We start from the raw sequence: 22,244 nt of genomic DNA, 5'->3' as shown, positions 1-22,244 counted from the left end.
CTTATTGTCTTTCCTGACAAGGGGGATCACTCGGCTTAGCAGGTGAGACTTGTGGCTGTGAAACACTGTCAGGTTCTGGGGACTCCTCCACGGTGGGTGTAGGAGTTGACTCTGGGACTGCAGAACTGGGTCTGACAGCTCTGTCCACCTTCCTTCTCGAACAACTGTCTCCGCTCTCCTCAACTGATTGATGTGTTGAATCAGATGCAGTCGCTAGTGTATAGGAGAGTGATCCAGTTCTTTCCTTAATCTTTCCCAGTACCCACTTTTGATCAATTCTGTAGTCTCTCGTCAAGGCTGCTTGTGAAACATTAAACCATCTTGTTTGAGGAGCATTGAATTTGTTTCAACTCTTTCTCCTGCATACTCCTTTGGAGTTTGGGTTTGAGGAGACCCAAGCATGACACCAAGGAGTGACCCAGGAACAGCATGAGATGTTGGCTGTAGACTGTCCTGCATTACAATATGCAAGGAGGAAATTGGTGAACTTCTGGTTCTGTATTAGTATAGTGTGTTCTGCCAAAGTTGCTCACAGTGTATTCTTTAGACTCTGGACAAACCGTTCCACTAGGCCATTTGTAGCTGGGTGCTACAGTGCAGGTGTAACATGTCTAATTCCATTCATTTTCAGGAATGACTGAAACTCCTCCACAATGAACTGAGGTCCATTGTCACTGATACAATTGCGGAACGCCAATCTTTGTGAAGAGGCTTCCCAACATATCAACAGTGTGTGAAGCTGCAGTGAAGGCTATTGGGAACACCTATGGCCGCTTTTTAGCTGCATCCACTATGAACAAGAAGTTTGCGTCTACGAATGGTCCAACAAGACCCGCATGAATCCCCTGCCACGGCAATGCAGGCCATTCCCAGGGATGGAAAAGCGCTGTTCTTGGCATCTTCTGGATGCATTGGTATCTCACACAGTGCATAGCAAGTTGCTTTATCTGCTAACCGATCCCCGGCCATCAGACAAAGCTTTGAGCAAACAGTTTCATTTTGACCATGCCCAGATGACTGGCAAGCAGCTCCTCCAACGCTTGAGCTCCTAGTCCCCACATAAGGCAACCTCTATCAAAGGCAAGTTCATCTCAGCGCTGGTAAAAATGAGAGAGCTGGATCTCCTGCTATACACTCCAGCCATTTTTGGTAGCTATATAGATCTGAGATAGTGTAGAGGTTTCCCTTTGGATTATCTCTGCCATAATAGGGAGATTTTCAATTTGCATTAGGGAGAATATGTCAAGAGGAGTGGCCTCCTTTGTAAGTTTTTCTGGTATTTCCTTTTCCAAAGGTAAATGGGGCAATCCATCAGCATTTCCACGATTAGTCGTCATCGTGAATTTGACCTTGTGATTCTGTCCTTCACGAACAGGATAAATATCTGCATTCATGCTACTGCTGTAAGTGAAACATCTTGATGTGGATTGATAATGGACTCTCGTGGTTGATGATCGGTAATGTGACATGACTGCACCTCTAACCATGAGGCAAGGCATCACAGGCAAGCTTCACTGGATGATGTGGATCATAATACGTGAGTACAGTGTCTGACGTCAACATGTATTTTACCATTTTTAAAGCCACCTCTTACTGCTTTATCCATTGCCATTTCTTCCTGATCTGTAGTAATGAGTTGAAGGGGTAGAGCACAGTAGCCAGCTTTGGAAGGAATCTGTTATAGTAATTGACATATCCTATAAAGCACCGTAACTGTGACATGTCCTTTGGTTTTGGGGCATTGACCACCGTTTGAACTTTCTCAGCATACATGTGTAATCTTCGTACGTCAATAGTGTGACTACAGTAAATAATGCTTGGTTTAAGGTATTCACACCTGTTGCATTGTTCTCTGAGCCCATAATCATCTGATCTTTTTAACACTGTTTTGAGATATTGGAGATTTTCCTGGTCATCTTTACCGGTAACAATGATGCCAACCAGCTAACACTGAATGCCTTGAGAGCCTTGCAGCATCTACTCTGCTAGAGTGCAGAGAGCAGGTGTAGATGCTGCTCCAGAAATAAGTCTATTACTGTGATGAGTGAATGAATTAAATTAATTTATTTCGGTCAGTACAACCATAACAAAAAACATCATTTACAATGATAATTTCATATCAATGATTTCATAGGACAAAGGTACAACAACAAAAAACATAAATATTCTTTAAAACAGACCGAAAGGGTGTAGGCTGTAGCTACATGCCTACCTCTCTTACCTTTACAGCAACATATTTGCCCTCAATCATCACATCAAAAACAAAAGGTTTCATGATCTTTTAAAACAAAATCCAATTCCAAATATCATTTATTTACATTACTCCCATTAATTTTAAACCATGTATTTTATATTTGCTCATTAAATAAATTTAAATAATTTTTTTAAACTTGTTAAGTGTGGTGCATGTTTTTAAATTCTCACAACTGTTCCATAGATCCATCCCTCTGACTGAAATACAATGAATTTTTACATTTGTTCTTATCCTTTGTTTTTGAAATATACATGTTCCTCTTAAATCATGTTGACTTTCTCTCATTTTAAACAACCTGTGGATACTTTGTGGTAGCTGTTCATTTTTTACTTTATACATAAAGCTACTTGTGACTGTTTATTGTGAGAATCACTTTGAACTTTCACCTCCATCTGTAGGTAGACTTCAGCTAAGTCCACTTAGCTCCAGAAAGATTTGGAAAGATATCCTCTATCCTGGGCTGCGGGTTTTGATTTACTTTCAGTATTGGGCTGATGGTGACCTTATAATCACCACAGATCCTGACAGGCCCATTCTTCTTGGGTACTGGGACACTGGCATTGTCCATGGGCTCCAATCAAGCTCGCAAAGAATTACTTCAATCTCCAATAGACTTAACCTTCTGCTTACTTTATCACAGATGCTATAAGGAACTGGACGGGCTTTGCAACCTTGGGCGTGACATGCTTACTTAGCACTATTTCACCCTTGATACGTTCGTGTTTTCCAATGCTATTCTTGAAGACAGCTGTGGGGTCATCCAGTACCTTTTATATTTTGCTTTCATTTGGCTTTATTGCCAAGGACGTGGCATGCAAATGGTGGATAGAACTCCAATCCAATTATAGCTGTCTCAGCCAATTAATGCTGGCCCTTCTGTTTTTACTACCTGTAAGCTCAATGTGTGTGGTGAACTACATATACCTGTCTGGACACGCCCTCTGCTGACTGCTCCTGTGGCTCCTCCCACAGACCCCTGTATAAAGGCGATCAAGGCCTGAGCCCAGCCTCTCAGTCTCCAGGATGTAGTATGGTGGTCACTCACTGCTTGTTCCTTCTTCCAATAAATAAAAGCCAATATCTCGCCTTACGTCTCCGAGTGAGTTATTGATGGTGCATCAATGTGGCTGGTTGATTGTTGTATTTTACTGTAACAAATGTCATTCCCAAAGGAGTTATCTTTTCTCCAGTATAAGTTCTTAGCGAAATATCTGCAGGCTTCAGTTTAGTATCTTAGAAATGCTGTTCAAGCTCGCTTTTTGGAATGACTGAAACAGCAAAGCCAGAGTCCAATTCAATTTGACTTAATTTACTTAATTTTTCATTCACTTCTGGTGTAAGAAATATTGCTTGTCTCCTGTTCATTTTCACATTGTACATCTGAAGGCTACTCAGTTAACTGTTATGTTACTGATATTCTCTTAAATATCCTTCTAATACAAATGCCCTCAAAGCATTTTTGAAGACATATACCTCAACTAAGGCTGTAAGTACTGTGAAGCTAACTTCCCTGAGCACATAAAACCTTCCAACTACAAGCACATCTGTTAATTGATATGCCAAATTATATTATCCATCTGTTCTGCAAGCTTCTTGGAACTGAACAATTTGAAGTCAGTTTGTCGGTTTGAAACAACCCAAATTAATAACCTATTTTCTTATTCTGCAGCTCTTGCAGTAATAAAGCAGGTGCAGTGAGCTTCCACAGAGAGAACGACTATCTACCCAGCTATTTTCAAAGCTGCTCTGTCGAGTGCTTTTATAACTTCAGGTTAATTACTGCTTTCCATTTACATTTTGAGAATTGATGAGTAACACCCATTTACAATTAAAATTTAAGCAAGCTGTTTGTGATCTTACAAGTGTAAGCTGCCGTATGTTTAGAAAGCAAGCTTAGCAAACATAAAATCTCCTGCCCAGGACAGTTAATATCATCACACTGTCAAAGAAAATGGTCTTCAGCCAAAACATTGACTTTCCATTTCCCTTCATAGACATTGCCTGACCCATTGAGATCAGCCAGCACTCTGCGTGCTGTTCTATTCAGGTCTATGCACGCAGTCTTTTATATTCTTTTATCCAAAACTAGAGTGCAAATCCTGTACCACTCAGATGGGCACTTTCTTATTTCGACATATTATTGATTTGTGGAAGCTACATCTGATGTCTGACTGAGTGACTGGTGTATTCTATCTATGATCAATTCTCAAAGTTTCTCACCTTTCCTCTGACCTGTTCAAGTAATTTTTACTTTGGGAAAAGCCTGCAAAGCATGGTGCACTGTGGGATCTTGAGCATGGATCCATATAGACCATTTGACTTTGAGGACATCGCAGGCTATCCCACTGCTCCCTCGCTTGTAGAATTTCCCCTTTGTGGTGCTGATGCAAGTCAAGACCCAAAATTTCAACAATTCCTTTCCTCTCACAGATGCTGTTTGACCCAGTCAAGTCCTCCAGAAGATAGATTGTTGCTCCAGATTCCATCATCTTGTATCTCCCGATCAACTTACCATCCTTAGATCAAAGAGCTGATGATGAGCTGCTTCTAACGCTCACGGCAACCAAGTGCAATGAATCAATGAGAAATTTCTGCACTGCGACCCACCAGCCCACCAACACAGCACCAGGAGACTGCAATCTGCCAATACCAGTTCGGGAAACAAGATCAATTAAAATTTAGCTGAGGTTTGTAGAGGTGGAGGGTGCGAGTATGAGGGTTGAGAAGGAAAAGAAGGGAGAAATGAGAAGAAGTTGAAAGGAAGAGGAGGCTGTGAAATATTTAAAGGAAAGAGGTTGAAGGCAGAAAGAATGGAAGAGCTGGAAATGAAACAGAGATGGCAATGGAAGGAAGCATGAGAAAAATGTGAACAAGGTCAAATGTGCATAATCCATGTGTGTATGTTGTCAGAGCTCATCTGCATTGGCTTTTAGTGCATAGCTGTGTATTTCCTTGTATGGCCACGAGTCAGGTTTGTTCAACAGTGCGTGTTCCCATGTTGTCTTGGACCTCATTGCCTCTGTCACATCCATGCAGTCGCTGGTGTGGAAGAGCCTCTGCCTGTAAACAGAATTTATGCAAGAACACTTTCCATTCCACAGAAATGGAATGGAAACAACATAACATAATCCCCAAGGGATTCCTGGAGATAATGAAGGAAAAGCGTTAATCCACCACATGTCAGTAATCACACAAAGAGATCTTGTATAAACTCATCCAATGGCTGAATAAACTTGTTGAATTACCCTGGGAGCTGTTCTCAGTGTCACCTTGGGTTGAAAGGAACAAATTATTATATATGACCTTGTTATTGAAAGTGACATTAGAGAGTCCTGCCAATGAGGTAAATTGATTTTGTTCCTCACTGAGAAGTCAGAATGCTGGAAAGCTGAACCAGCTTCATGGCACATTATCAAAATATGTTTTTAAAGTGTGATCTAGCTGTAATTTCTGATTTTAGTTTATTTTGATAGAAGTTTCATATTCTTGAAAATGTTTTAAAATGAATACACACTAGTGGTTAAAATTAGATAAATGATATCCCAGTTCCAACTTAGATAAAATAAGCAAAAGTAATTATATTTTCCTGTGATAATGTATCTACATGTAACGCAAATTCACGGCTGAGTTCCGGAATATGGAATTTACTAAGCTAGTATGTTCTTCAATGATGTGATTTCTACAGACCTTACTAACAATGGAATGTGAATTGGTGACTTTCATCAACTCTGCACTGAATCTTATGCTTAATGTTTTGTGTGCACAAGATGAGGTTGTTACCACAAAGGATAATAAAAAGTTAGTTTTGACATGAGTCAAACATTTTGTGGTGAGCCATTAGAACTAAATTTTAGGAAAGTCCTACAAGTGCACGTTTGAAACAAGAAGCATCCTTTGTACCTAATGTAATATTTCTCCATTTTTCAAATTCAGCAGTCAGGTGTATCTGCTATCAGTTTATGCTGTAGTTATGCTTTGAAAATCAATAGCAGATCAAAAAGTGCTGCACGTTTTCCTGGTAAATGAGATAACAATCACACAGACTACTATCTGGTTGCAATGTCAATTTATCTTTGCCTATTGTGGCATTTGATCAAAACAATATCGGGAATACATAGAAACATAGAAAATAGGTGCAGGAGTAGGCTATTCGGCCCTTTGAGCCTGCACCTCCATTCAGTATGATCATGTCTGATCATCCAACTTAGAACCTTGTACCTGCTTTCTCTCCGTACCCCCGATCCCTTTAGCCACAAGGGCCATATCTAACTTCCTCTTAAATATAGCCAATGAACTGGCCTCAACTGTTTCCTGTGACAGAGAATTCCACAGATTCACCACTCTCTGTGTGAAGAAGTTTTTCCTCATCTCGGTCCTAAAAGGCTTCCCCTTTATCCTTAAACTGTGACCCCTCATTCTGGACTTCCCCAACATCGGAAACAATCTTCCTGCATCTAGCCTGTCCAATCCCTGTAGAATTTTATATGTTTCAATAAGATCCCCCCTCAATCTTCTAAATTCCAGTGAGTATAAGCCTAGGGCAGCAATACCTGTGTTGCTACCCTATTATCCTTCCTAAGGAGAAACTTATATGTATATCACATTGTTCATTATCTAAACATATCTACAAACCTTTTAAATAACTAACTGCTTCAGAGGAGCAAGTAAAATCAGAATGCGCTCAGTCAATTTGTACACAGTTGAGAAAGCCATCAGATAATGGATAATATGACAATCTATTGATTCTGAAATACCAACACATTTCAGTTCTTTAAAAGGAAGTGGAAGGAGCCCTTTCAAAAAGTTACACTGGAATGGATAGCCCACTATTGTATGTCTTTTTGTTTGTTAAAAATCTCCTTGAATCTTAAAGATGCATGTTCAAAGCCCTTTTACTCAAGTATCCTTCAATCTGACTTGCAGAATTTAAACAATCCATCCAAGAACAAAAGTATAACTGTAGATATACTCACACTATGCCACAGATTGATAACAGGAAACTTGACTTGGAAGGAAATTCCAAAATTGTGCACCTGTGTGGTAATTATAGGCCAGTGAGCCTGACGCTAGTAATGGGAACGTTATTGGAAGGTATTCTAAGGGAGCAGATATATGAGTATTTGGATAGACATTGGCTAATTTAAGATGACCAGCAATGCCTTTGTACATCACGCACAACACATTGGAGGAACTCAGCAGGTCAGGCAGCATCCGTGGAAACGAACAGCCAATGTTTCGGGTCAAGACCCTTTGTCAGGACGAAGGGTCTCAGCCTGAAACATTGGCTGTTCATTTCCATGGATGCTGCCTGACCTGCTGAGTTCCTCCAGTGTGTTGTGCGTGTTTCTTTGACCCCAGCATCTGCAGAATATTTTGTGTTCTTGGCTTTGCGCATGATGTATTGTATCTAACCAATTTTATAGAGGTTTTTGAGGAAGTTACCATGGAATTGATGAAGGCAAGGCAGTGGATGCTGTCTACATGGACTTTAGCAAGGCCTTTGACAAGGTTCCACATGGGAGGTTGGTCAAGAAGGTTCAGTTACTTGACATTCGGGATAAGGTAATAAATTTGATTAGACATTAGCTTTGTGGGAGAAATCAGAGTGTGGTAATAATTGGTTGCCTCTCTGACTGGAGGCTTGTGATTTGTGGAGTGTTGAATGGATCCGTTGTTGTTTGTCACCGAAATCAACAATCTGGTTGATGATGTGATTAACTGGAACAGCAATTTTGTGGATGACACAAGATAGGCCGTGTAGTGAACAGCAAGGAAGACTATCAAAGCTTGCAGTGGTATCTGGACCAGCTGAAATAATGGCCTGAAAAATTACAGATGGAATTTCATGCAGACAAGCGTGAGATGTTGCACTTCAGTAGGATGAACCACACTAGGTCTTCAACAGTGAGTGAGAGGGCACTGGAGAGTGTAATAGAACAGAGGGATCTGGGATTACAGGTCCATAATTTGTTGAAAGAAGCATCATAAGTAGAGAGGGTCATAAAGAGACCTTTTGGCACTTTGGTCTTCATAAATCAAAGTACAGGAGATGGAATGTTATGTTGAAGTTGTATAAGACATTAGTGAGGCCTGATTTGGAGCACTGTGTGCAGTCCTGATCACTTACCTACAGGAAGGATGTAAATAAGATTGAAAAAGCACAGAAAAAAAATAACAAGGATGTTGCTGGGTCTGGAGTTATATGGAAAGATTGAATAGGTTAGGATTTTATTCCTTAGAATGTAGAAGTTTGAGAGGAGATTTGTTAGAGGTACACAAAATTATAAAGGGCATAGATAGGGCAAATGCAAGCAGGCTTTTTCCACTGAGGCTGGATGAGACTACAACTAGAGGTCATGGGTCAAGAGTGAAAGGTGAAAAATTTAAGGAGAACATGAGGGGAAAAGTCTTCACTCAGAGGGTCCTCTGAGTGTGGAACAAGTTGTCAGCACAAGTGGTGCATGCGAGCTAGATTTCAATGTTTAAGTTTGACTAGGTACATGGAGGGAGCAGCATGGAGGGCAATGGTTCCAGTGCAAGTTGATGGCAGTAGGCATTTAAATGGCTTAGCATGATCTAGATGGGCCAAAGGGCCTGTTTCCATGCTGAACATTTCTATGACTCTAAGACTTTAATGCAAATCATTATTTACCCATTTCAAAATGAGTGGAACAAGTGCCACAGTAGATGGTCTACCAGCTTAACACACAAGTGATAAGATCGGATCTCTGAAAGCATCTTGCGTTCAGTCCAAGTGTAACTAGTTACAACTTTTTAAGACGGGATAGTTAAATTGTTATATTATTATTTCTGTTTATTATTATTTAATTAACATATTTGTACATAAGTTTATCTTTTCTTTTTATTTATAAATAAAAAAATCACTAGGAAGACCAGTATTTGCTGCCCATCCCTAACTGCCCCTGAGCAAATATTGAGTATGGAGGTCAATGGTTTAGTCCCAGCATGGAAGAGGAAGTAATGATATGTTACGCCTGTGCTGCCCTCCCTCCTTTTTGAGAATCGCAAGATCGCTATTAAGTCAGGTCAGGAGACCCAGGAAATGAGAGAGAGACGTTTGGAATGTCCTGGCCCCAGCGATACAAAGCCACGGAACAGGTCATTGTCTCTTGGAGACAGAATTGTGTATTGAATACTGTACTTCATGGAAGCCCTCAGGCAACGTGGGTTGGTTGGGGGATGGCATCATTCCACCCTGATTGACATCTGAGACCCTGTGAGTCAGGATAAAGGAGGGTCTGGGGAACAGCCCTTGAGACGCACCAGAAGAGATGCTAGAACTCCTGCAACAGCGTACTAGCGAAAGCCGGTGGAAAAGCCCACGTGTGTCCTTTTCCATTTGCCTCAGAATTGGTGGGTCTTGCCACGGAAGAATGGCTTTAGCTAACAACAAAGGAGAAACCAGCCCTAACGACTCTCGAAGGATCGACATCATAAAAGGAATGGGCAAGTTTTAATCCGTCTCTCTCTCCAAACAAAAGCTGCAGCTTAAATGAACTTGAATGACTTATATATTTCCATCGGACAATACATTACCCCCTAGACAACGATAGAGCTATTTCTTATTGATTATTATTATACCCACGCTTTTAGATTTAGTATTGACGATGTATATTATCTGTATGTTTGCATTGATATTATTTTTGTGTATTTTTATCAATAAATACTGTTAAAAATAGTACCATCAGACTTCAACGGACTTCCTTATCTTTGCTGGTAAGTGACCCAGTTATGGGGTACATAACAGATATATTTTGAAATTAGAAAGGTGTAAGTTGAAGGAAACTTGCTTTTACTTGTTCTCTTTACTGTATTTTTCTTGGTGGTAGAAATCACATAATTGAAAGAAATTGTCATAATAGCCTAGACATGTAACTAAGCTGATTTTGCAACTATGACCATAAGACCATAAGCTATACCAGCAGAATTAGGCCATTTGGCTCATTGAATCTGCTCTGCCTTTTAATCCATTTTCCCTCTCAGCTCAAATCTCCTGCGTTCTCCCTGCATTCCTTCATCCCCCGGTTAATGAAGAACCTATCAACTTCTGCCTTAAATATACCAAAAGACTTGGCCTCCACAGCTGCCTGTGGCAACAGATTCCACAGGTTCACCACTCTGCTGTCACATATTGCAGCCACTGTGTGTGAGAATGGAAGAGAATGAATGAATATACAGTTGATTATACAGAATGATTATACAGTTATACTGTTATACTGTTTTGGATACTGTTGGGGGAGATGTCTAATCAGGGGAATGCAGCAGCAGCCGAGTTCATTGCACCATGGGTGGCTCTGCAGCACAGGAGGGAATGAAAAGGAGTGGGAGAGCTATAGTGATAGGGGATTTGATTGTAAGGGGAATAGATAGGCGTTTCTGCGGCCGCAAACGAGACTCCAGGATGGTATGTTGTCTCCCTGGTGCAAGGGTCAAGGATGTCTCTGAGCAGCTGCAGGACATTCTGGAATGGGAGGGTGAACAGCCAGTGGTCATGGTGCACATAGGTACCAACGATATAGGTAAAAAAATGGGATGAGGTCCTACAAGGTGAATTTAGAGAGTTAGGAGATAAACTAAAAAGTAGGAGCACAAAGGTAATAATCCCTGGATTACTACCAGCGCCACGTGCTAGTCAGAGTAGAAATAGGAGGATATTTCAGATGAATATGTGGCTTGAAAAATGGTGCAAGGGGGAGGGTTTCAAATTTCTGGGGCATTGGAACCTGTTCTGGGGGAGGTGGGACCAGTATAAACAGGACGGTCTGCACCTGGGCTGGACTAGAACCAATGTCCTAGGGGGAGCGTTTGCTACTGCTGTTCAGGAGGCTTTAAACTAATGTGGCAGGGGAATGGGAACGAGTGCAGAGAGACAGAAAGGTGTAAAATGAGGGTAGAAACAAAAAGTAGTAAAGTGAAAAGGAAATGTGGCAAGCAGACAAATCCAGGGCAAAAAGGAAAAAGGGCCACTTTTCAACATAATTGTATAAGGGCTAAGAGTGTTGTAAAAACAAGTCTGGAGGCTTTGTGTGTAAATGCAAGGAGCATTCGTAACAAGGTGGATGAATTGAAAGTGCAGGTAGTTATTAATGAGTATGATATAGTTGGGATCACAGAGACATAGCTTCAGGGTGACCAAGGATGGGAGCTCAACATCCAGGGATATTCAATATTCAGGAGGGATAGACAGGAAAGAAAATGAGGTGGGGTAGCATTGCTGGTTAGAGAGGAGATTAATGCAATAGAAAGGAAGGATATTAGCCTGGAAGATGTGGAATCGATATGGGTAGAGCTGCATAACACTAAGGGGCAGAAAATACTGGTGGGAGTTGCGTACAGGCTACTTAACGGTAGTAGTGAGGTTCAGGATTGCATTAAACAGGAAATTGGAAATGCATGCAATAAAGGAACAGTAGTTATAATGGGTGATTTCAATCTACATATAGATTGGGTGAACCAAATTGGTAAGGGTGCTGAGGAAGAGGATTTCTTGGAATATATATGGGATAGTTTTCTGAACCAACATGTTGAGGAACCAACTAGAGAGCAGGCCATTCTACATTGGGTATTGAACAATGAGGAAGGGTTAGTTAGCAATCTTGTCGTGCAAGGCCACTTGGGTAAGAGTGACCATAATATGGTGGAATTCCTCATTAAGATGGAGAGTGACATAGTTAATTCAGAAACAAAGGTTCTGAACTTAAAGAAGGGTAACTTTGAAGGTATGAGACGTGAATTAACTAAGATAGACTGGCAAATGATATTTAAAGGGTTGACGGTGGATATGCAATGGCAAGCATTTAAAGATCGCATGGATGAACTACAACGATTGTTCATCCCAGTTTTGCAAAATAATTAACCAGGGAAGGTAGTGCACCCATGGCTGACAAGGGAAATTAGGGATAGTATCAAGTCCAAAGAAGAGACATATAAATTAACAAAAAAAGTGGCATACCTGAGGACTGGGAGAAATTCAGAGACCAACAGAGGAGGACAAAGGGCTTAATTAGGAAAGGGGAAAAAAAATATGAGAGAAAGCTGGCAGGGAACATAAAAACTGACTGTAAAAGCTTTTATAGATATATGAAAAGAAAAAGATTGGTCAGGACAAATGTAGGTCCCTTACAGTCAGAAACAGGTGAATTGATCACAGAGAACAAAGACATGGCAGACCAATTGAATAACTACCTTGGTTCTGTCTTCACTAAGGAGGACATAAATAATCTTCTGGAAATAGCAAGGGACCGAGGGTCTAGTGAGATGGAGGAACTGAGAGAAATACATGTTAGTAGGGAAGTGGTGTTAAGTAAATTGAAGGGATTAAAGGCAGATAAATCCCCAGGGCCAGATGGTCTACATCCCAGAGTGCTTAAGGAAGTAGCCCAAGAAATAGTGGATGCATTAATGATAATTTTTCAAAACTCTTTAGATTCTGGATTAATTCCTGAGGATTGGAGGGTGGCTAATGTAACCCCACTTTTTAAAAAAGGAGGAAGAGAAAAACCAGGGAATTATAGACCGATGAGTCTGACATTGGTGGTGGGGAAAATGCTAGAGTCGGTTATCAAAGATGTGATAACAGCACATTTGAAAAGAGGTGAAATCATCGGACAAAGTCAGCATGGATTTGCGAAAGGGAAATCATGTCTGACGAATCTTATAGAATTTTTGAAGATGTAACTAGTAGAGTGGATAGGGGAGAGCCAGTGGATGTGGTATACTTAGATTTTCAAAAGGCTTTTGAAAAGGTCCCACATAGGAGATTAGCGTGCAAACTTAAAGCACATGGTATTGGGGGTATGGTATTGATGTGGATAGAGAATTGGTTGGCAGACAGGAAGCAAAGAGTGGGAGTAAACGGGACCTTTGCAGAATGGCAGGCAGTGACTGGTGGGGTACTGCAAGGCTCAGTGCTGGGACCCCAGTTGTTTACAATATATATTAATGATTTAGACGAGGGAATTAAATGCAGCATCTCCAAGTTTGCGAATGACACAAAGCTGGGCGGCAGTGTTAGCTGTGAGGAGGATGCAGGGTGACTTGGATAGGTTAGGTGAGTGGGCAAATTCATGGCAGATGCAATAATTGTGAGGTTATCCACTTCGGTTGCAAGAACAGAAAAACAGATTATTATCTGAATGGTGGCCAATTAGGAAAAGGGGAGGTGCAACGAGACCTGGGTGTCATTGTACACCAGTCGTTGAAGGTGGGCATGCAGGTACAGCAGGCGGTGAAAAAGGCAAATGGTATGTTGGCATTCATAGCAAAAGGATTTGAGTACAGGAGCAGGGAGGTTCTACTGCAGTTATACAAGGCCTTGGTGAGATCGCACCTAGAGTATTGTGTGCAGCTTTGGTCCCCTAATCTGAGGAAAGACATTCTTGCCATAGAGGGAGTACAGAGAAGGTTCACCCGACTGATTTCTGGGATGGCAGGACTTTCATATGAAGAAAGACTGGATCGACTAGGCTTATACTCACTGGGATTTAGAAGATTGAGGGGGGTTCTTATTGAAACGTATAAAATTCTACAGGGATTGGACAGGCTAGATGCAGGAAGATTGTTTCCAATGTTGGGGAAGTTTAAGGATAAAGGGAAAGCCTTTTAGGACCAAGTTGAGGAAAAACTTCTTCACACAGAGAATGGTGAATCTGTGGAATTCTCTGCCACAGGAAACAGTTGAGGCCGGTTCATTGGCTATATTTAAGAGAAAGTTAGATATGGCCCTTCTGGCTAAAGGGATCAGGGGGCATGGAGAGAAAGCAGGTACAGGGTTCTGAGTTGGATGATCAGACATGGCGGTGCAGGCTTGAAGGGACGAATGGCCTACTCCTGCACCTATTTCCGATGTTTACTGGAATGTTCATCAAGCAAGCTGCTTAGTGCTGGATCACCCTGAGCTCTTTGAGTATTGTTGGACATAATGTGATTTAGGCAAATGAGGAGTATTCCCTTTCACTCCTGGTCTGAGCTTTATAGGTAGTAGAAAGGTTCTGGAGTGTCAGGAATGAATCACCCACATTCTACTTTCTGAACTTAGGATGGAAGAAAGATAATTGAAGTAGCTGAAGATGGACTGACAACAATAAGCCCCATTGCGGCCTATCAGAAGATTTTCTTCCTGCATCCAAGGTTAAGGAAGATCACAAAATCACCTGTGATGTACAAGAGGTGAAAGATGAAAAAACTTAACTGCCTACAAATTACCCAGACATTGAGAAGCTTAAGTTGCTTAGAGTCATATAAATTATAAACCTGGCTTTGGGACTTGTTAGAGATACTTAACCTTTAATATTGACAACATTGATATCACTATTACCTACATTATAAAACAACAATCTCATAAAAATTTTACCAATTGCTGGTATATCACTGGGTTGAAACCATTTTCATCTGCTCATATATCCTGTCCCAATGATTTTTCACACAAAACCAAACATATGCACAGCATGGAATACATGTGGCAATGACAGTAATATAAGAGTATCATCACTGGCCATTATCCTGAACCAAACCAATTTACATAATTGCCAGTGAATCTAGATAATCCATAGAAAATATATACCTGAGATTCTTTCTTTCTCTATTGAAATTTCATTCAATTCTGAAGAAGTATCAGAGAAGGATACTGCTCACTATCTTCCTCTTTGTAAATACAGAAATGGAATGATTTTGTAAGAGTTTGAAACCTGCAATGATACAAAAACCCCAATGCATGCTTCAGAATCTCATTTATTTTTGCACCATTTACTAAAAGTATCAAGGTGTAAGGTTAGTTCTGCTATGAAAATCCATACCAGTATTAAGGAGTGATTTGATCAGGAAATATATAGATATTAAGGAGGTAGATCGAGGAAGGACAAGTGTAGAAGATAGAGCACAAATAAAATTTAGAATATAGGAAATTTGGAATATAAGAACTGCTTGAACTATATGAAACGTGTTAGGGAAAGGGTAATATTGCAACTTAAAGTGTAATAGTAAAGAATAAGACCATAAGACTAATAGACATAGAACAGAATTAGGCTATTTACCTCATCAAATCTGGTCTGCCACTCCATCCTGGCTGGGAAACACAAAGTACACTGCAGATGCTGTGGTCAAAGCAACACATACAACAAGCTGGAGGAACTCAGCTGGTTGGGCAGCATCCATGAAAACAAGCTGTCAATATTTCCACGGATGCTGCCCGACCTGCTGAGTTCCTCCAGCTCGTTGTACGTATTCCATCATGGCTAATCTCTGATCCCACTTAAATGCATATACTTGCCTTCTTGCCATATGATTTGATGCCCTAACTGATCAGGAAACTATCAACTTCCACTTCAAATATACCCACAGACTTGGCCTCCACCGCAGTCTGTGGCAGTGCATTCCACAGCTTCACTAATCTCTGGTTAAAAAAAAATCCTCTTTACCTCTGTTTTAAAAGGACACCCCTAAATTTTCAAGCTGTGCCGTCTTGTTCTGGATACCCCACCACAGGAAACATCCTTTCCACATCTACGCTTTAGTGCTTTCAACATTCGATAGGTTTCACTGAGATCCCCACGCATTTTTCTAAATTATGGTGAGTACAGGCCCAAAGCTGCCAAACACTCCTCATACATTAACACTTCATTCCCAGAGACATCCTCGAAAACCTCCTCTGTACTCTCGCCAATGAAAACACATCCTTTCTGAGATATTGGGCCCAATATTTGGGTTCTTGGCGGAAATGGGACCCATTCTCAGGGTTTTGGGACTGGCCATTGTTTGGCATGCCACGAGTTCGGCCTGGGAGTCCAGCTCAGATTTGGAAGCCTAAGATCTCATGACTCTAGAGGTGGGCAGATCGAGGGTCGGTATCACAGCAGGAGACCCGTCTGTCTTTGGGGGAGTCGGAAAATCTACTGCTGTGTGCCTAAAAACCCGGGATCTTTGCAACTTTTGGGACAAGCCAGCAAGTTGTTTTTTATGTCTCCTTGCTCGCTGGGAAAATGAAGACACCTCCTTCTCACTTACTAGGGAGAGAGAGAACCTATGGTATGTCATATGCTGGGTGAAACACAAAGTCTCTGGGGTAACTGCAAGTCTGTGTCTTTACTATTGCTTTGTTCACACTTGAGTGTTCAGTAGCAGTGCCTATGCTTGCTTTTTTTTTGCCATTGAGGGGAGGGGGGATTGTTGCTTGATGCCACTTATGTGTAGGAAGGAGGGGAGCTGAGGGGGACTTTGGGGTTCTTAGGCTTAACTGTCATTCATCCTTTGGGGCACCTCTCTGTTTTCGTGGATGCTTGCGAAGAAAAAGCATTTCAGAATGTATATTGTATGCATTTCTCTGACATTAAATTGGACCTTTGAAATATTGATCCTTTGAAAAACGTTGACAATACTCCAAGTGTGACCTGACTAGTGTCTTATAAAGCCTCAGCATTATCTCCTTGCTTTTATATTCTAGTCCCCTTGAAATAGATGTCAACATTGCATTTGCCTCCTTTAACACAGACTCAGCCTGTAAATTAACCTTCTGGCAGTCTTGCATGAGGACCCCTAAGTCTGTCTGCACATCTGATGTTTGAAACTTCTCCCCATTTAGCTAATAGCCTGCACATTTGTTCCTTTTACCAAAATGCATTATCGTACATTTCCCAGTACTGTATTCCATCTGCCACATTTTTGCCCATTCTTCCAATTTATCCAATTACTGCAATTTTATTGCTTCCTCAGCACTATCTACCCCTCCACTTATCTTCGTATCGTCTGCAAACTTTGCCACAAAGCCATCAATTCCATTATCCAAATTATGGACAAACAATGTGAAATACTGACCCCTGAGGAACACCACTAGTCCCTGGTAGCCAACTCGAAAAAGCTCCCTGCTTCCTAGCTGTCAGCCATGCCGGTATCTTTACTGTAATGCCATGGGATTTTATCTTGTTAAGCAGTCTCCTGTATAGCACCTTATCAAATGCCTTCTGGAAATCCAACTAAATGACATCCATTGCCTCTCCTTTGTCAACCCTGCTTGTTACTTCCTCAAAGAACTCTAACAAATTTGTCAGGCAAGATTTCCCTTCACAGAAACCATGCTGACTTTGACTGTTTTTATCATTAGTCTCCAAGTACCAATTTGGACTTCCAAAAGGCATTTGACAAGGTGCCACACCAAAGATTATTACTTAAGGTAAAAAATCATGGGATTGGGGATAATATTCTGGCATGGGTGGAGGATTGGCTTTCTAACAGAAAACAGAGAGTTGGGATAAATGGTTTATTCTCAGACTGGCAGTTGGTGACTAGTGGTGTTCCACAGGGGTCAGTGTTGGGACCCCAACTCTTTACAATCTATATTAATGATTTGGAGAAAGGGACTAAGTGCAACGTATCGAAGTTTGCTGATGACACAAAGATGGGAGGGAGTGTAATGAGTGCGGAGGACATTGAAACCCTGTAGGGAGACATAGATAGGCTGAGTGATTGGGCAGACATTTGGCAGATGAAATGTAATACTGACAAGTGTGAGGTCTTGCACTTTGGCAGGAAAAATAATAGAGCAAGTTATTATCTAAATGGAGAGAAACTGTAAAGTGCTTCTGTGCAAAGGGATCTGGGGTTCCTGGTGCAGGAAACACAAAAAGTTAGTATGCAAGTACAGCCAGGTGGTCAAGAAGGTCAATAGAATGCTGGTTTTTATTGCTAGGGGGATGGAGTATAAGAACAGGGAAGTCTTACTGCAGTTGTACCAGGTATTGGTGAGACCACACCTGGAGTACTGTGTGCAGTTCTGGTGTCCATATTTAAGAATACTGGCTCTCGAGGCAGTGCAGAGAAGGTTCACTAGGTTAATTCCGGGGATGGGTGGGTTGATGTATGATGAGAGGTTGAGTAGATTGGGACTCTACTCATTGGAGTTCCGAAGAACGAGAGGCGATCTTATTGAAACATATAAGATTGTGAAGGGGCTTGATCGGGTGGATGCGGGGAAAATGTTCCCAATGATGGGTGAAACTAGGACTAGGGGGCCTAATCTTAAAATAAGGGGATGCTGTTCCAGGACTGAGATGAGGAGAAATTTCTTCACTCAGAGGGTAGTGGGGCTGTGGAATTTACTGCCCCAGAGAGCTGGGGAAGCTACTACACTCAATAAATTCAAAATGGAGATAGACATTTTCCTGGATTAAAATGGCATTAGGGGATACGGTGAGCGAGCAGGTAAGTGGACATGAGGCTAGGTTTAGATCAGCCATGTGATCTCCTGGACCAGTTTTTGATAGCCTGGATGGGTCAGAGAGGAATTTTCCAGATTTTTTCTCCTCAATTGGCAAATCGTTTTTTTTTTCCCCCGGGTGATCACATGGGTTTGGGCGGGATGAATAATAAAATAAAATGGGCGGCATGGTGCCCTGTTGGTTGGCACTGTTGCCTTGTGGGATTCGGTGAAAACTAGAGTTAAGATTGGATCAGCCATGATCTTGTTGAATGGCGGAGCAGGCTTGAGGGGCCGATTGGCCTACTCCTGCTCCTATCTCTTATGTTCTTATGTACCCCCAAACCTCATCCTTAATATTAGACTCCAACACTTTCGCAACTTCAGAGGTTAGGCTAACTATCCTATAATTTCCTTTATTTTGCCTTCCTCCCTTTTTAAAGAGTGGAGTGACATTTGCAGTGATCTAGTTTTCTGGGACTATTCCAGAATCAGGTGATTCTTGAAAGATCATGACCAATGCATCAGTTACCTCTTCAGCAACCTCTCTCAAGACTCTGGGATGTACTCCAGCTGGTCCAGGTGACTTGTCCATTTGAATACATTTGGGTTTGCCTAGCACTTTTTTCCTTTGTAATAGCAATGGCACTCACTCCTATTCCCTAATGCTCACAGACCTCTGGCACACTGATAGTGTCTTCCACAGTGAAGACAGATGCCATTTCTGTGAACCCCATTGCTAACTCACCAGCATCATTTTCCAGAGGTCCAATATCAACTCTCAACTCCCTTTTATGTTTTATATTACTGAAAAAACTTTCATTACCCTGCTTTATATTATTAGCTAGTTTGCCCTCATATTTCATCTTTTCTCTTCTTATAGCTTTTTTAGTTGCCTTTTGTTGGATTTTAAAACTTTCCCAATTACCCAGCTTCCCATTCACTTTTGCTACCTTATCTGCTATTTCCTTGGCTTTTAGACAGTCCTTAACTTCCCTTGTCAGCCACAGATGCCTACCCCTGCCATTTGAGAACTTCTTTTTCTCTGGGGCATGTCTATCCTGTGCCATATGAACTATTCCCAGAAACTTCAGCCATATCTGCTCTGTCATCATCACCACCAGTATCCTCTTCTAATCCACCTTGGGCAAGCTCCTCTCTCATGCCTCTGTAATTCCCTTTATTCCATTGTGATACTGATAGATCTGACTTGTGCTTCTCCCTCTCAAATTGCAGTATGAATTCAATCATATTATGATCACTGCCTCCTAAGGGTTCCTTTACATTAAGCTCTCTAAAAAGATCTGTGTTTTTACACAACACCCAATCTAAGATAGCCTTTCCCCGAATAAACTCAAGCAAAAGCTGTTCTAAAAAGCCACCTTGTAGGCATTCAACAAATTCTCTCTCTTGCGATCCAACACCAACCATATTTTCCCAATGCCCTTGCATATTGAAATCCCTACCCTAATTACATGCCCTTTCCAGCTCCCTTTGAAATCTCAACTCCACATTTTTGCTACAATTTTGAGGCCTATATATGATTCCCATAATGTGTTTTTTTACCCTTGCAGTTCCTTAACTCCAGCCACAAAGATTCAACATTCTTCTACCCCATGTCACCACTTTCTAAAGATGTAATTCCATGCCTTACCAACAGAACCACACCACCATCTATGCCTTCCTGCCTGTCCTTTAAATACAAAATATATCCTTTGACATTAAGCTCCCAACTATGGCTTCCTTTCAGTCACAACTCAGTGATGTCCACAACATCATATCAACCAATTTGTAATTGCGCCACGAGTTCATCCATCTTATTCCAAATGCTACACATATTCAAATTCAGTCCTGCATTTTTCACCCTTTTGAATTTTGCCTCAATGGTATGATTTAGCTTTGCTCTGTCTGCATTTGTACCAGATCTTTGGCTTGTCCTCCCTTGCATTCATGCATTCAATTATCTACTTGTAAACCTGCTAACTCATCCTCAGCTCTATCATACTGCCATAGAATAGAAATCAGATCTACCATCACTGACTTATATGATGTGAAATTTGTTTTTTTTTGTGGTAGCAGTACAGTGCAAAGACATAAAAGTTACCATAACTTCCAAGAATAAAAAGTGCAAATAAAGGATTAATGAGATAGTGTTCATCAATTCATGGGTCATTGAGAAATCTGAAGGCAAAGGGCAAGAAGGTGCTTCTAAATCATTGAATGCTTTAGGCTGCTGGACCTGCTCCTCAATGTAGCCATAAGAAGAGATTATGTCCTAGATTATCTAGGTCCTTAGTGATTAGTGAATTATGAAAGAGTGGCCTGGAGTTAGATTCAGTTTCAGATTCAGATTTATTTACCACATGTACATCAAAACATACAATGAAATGTGCCATTTGTGTTAGCAGCCAACAGAACCCAAGAATGGGCAGCCCACAAGTGGAATTAAATAGGTGAGTCTGAATAATAAAGTGAAAGCATCAGAAATCAAGTGCTGGAAGTGTAAGACAAAATTAAGAGAAAAAACATCGCAAACTGGATCAATCCATAGAACTAGTTCTGACACAAAATATTTTATTTCATGCAAATATATTATGCCTAGTCCAGATCAAAACAAACTCATAACCCATAGTTCGTCTTTTAGTAAATTTGTTGCATGGGCCACTTTTTGTTGATGAGTACCACAAGATCCCTACTTAGACAAGAATACACATTCATGGAGTTCTCACTTGTGCTTCATTAGGCAATGTAGAGTGAAAGGTTCTCTGATCTAATGATTCGCTTGCCTTTAAAAATAAACTGAAGATCAAAAAATATCATTCATAATTCATTAACAGTTGCTATCAAAAGAGATCTGGAAGCTACTAGGAACAAGTCATCTAGTAGCTAATCCTAAATCTTTTATTATTTGGATTGGCTTTACAAGTTAAGCAGTACAGATAACAAAATGATCATTTTCATCTGCTACAACCAGTAATGCCTCTTTTGATAGAGCTAAATTGAAAAGCAAAATATATAGTGAGATCTCAGGCATTTGGAGAAAGCTTTGCAATCTCTCTCAATGTGCCAGCTGAACAAGCTGAAAGAGACCTCAGAAAACAATTTAAAATTGTTTCCAATATAGTCCAACAACTACAGTGCCTTGAGAAAGTATTCAGTCCCAACCCTTTGATCATATCAATGAGTATTACAACTAGGAATATTGATCAATTTAACTGAGAATTTTTATTTCTGAATCTCATGCTCCTTTTTTTCACAGTAGAACCCAAAAAGCAGTGGAAATTGTAAAGTGTGAAAAACTAAAAAATCAAAATCTGAATTGTCAGCGGTTAAAAATCATTCATTCCCCTTTGCTCAGTACTGACTTGAACCACCCCTCGCAGCTATTACAGCCACTAGTCTCTTTGGATAAGTCTCTATTAGCTTTGCACAATATGATGGAGCAAGATTTGCCCTGAGCAAAGGGGAATGAATACTTCTGAACTGCTGACATTTCAGTTTTTGAATTTTTAGTTTCTATGCTTTACAGTTGTCAAGGAGTGTGTGATTCAGAAACGAAAACTCTCAGTTAAATTGATCAATATCTCTGATTGTAATACTCTTGTATGTTGACAAAGGGTTGCAGGCTGAAGACTTTTGCAAGGCACTGTATATAATTTTTAAATTGTTTTCTAACTAATTGCAGTGATACAAAATGATGTTTGTTAAAAGAAGAAAAAAATCAATCCTACTAGGCACTGCTACTGAGCTTTGCAATTAAGATACTATTGACCTTGAGAGAAA

This window comes from Hypanus sabinus, chromosome 5 (assembly GCF_030144855.1).
Source record: "Hypanus sabinus isolate sHypSab1 chromosome 5, sHypSab1.hap1, whole genome shotgun sequence".
In the NCBI taxonomy this organism is placed as follows: Eukaryota; Metazoa; Chordata; class Chondrichthyes; order Myliobatiformes; family Dasyatidae; genus Hypanus; species Hypanus sabinus.
The sequence above is the reverse complement of the archived record's forward strand: the minus strand, read 5'-3'. Positions refer to the sequence as shown.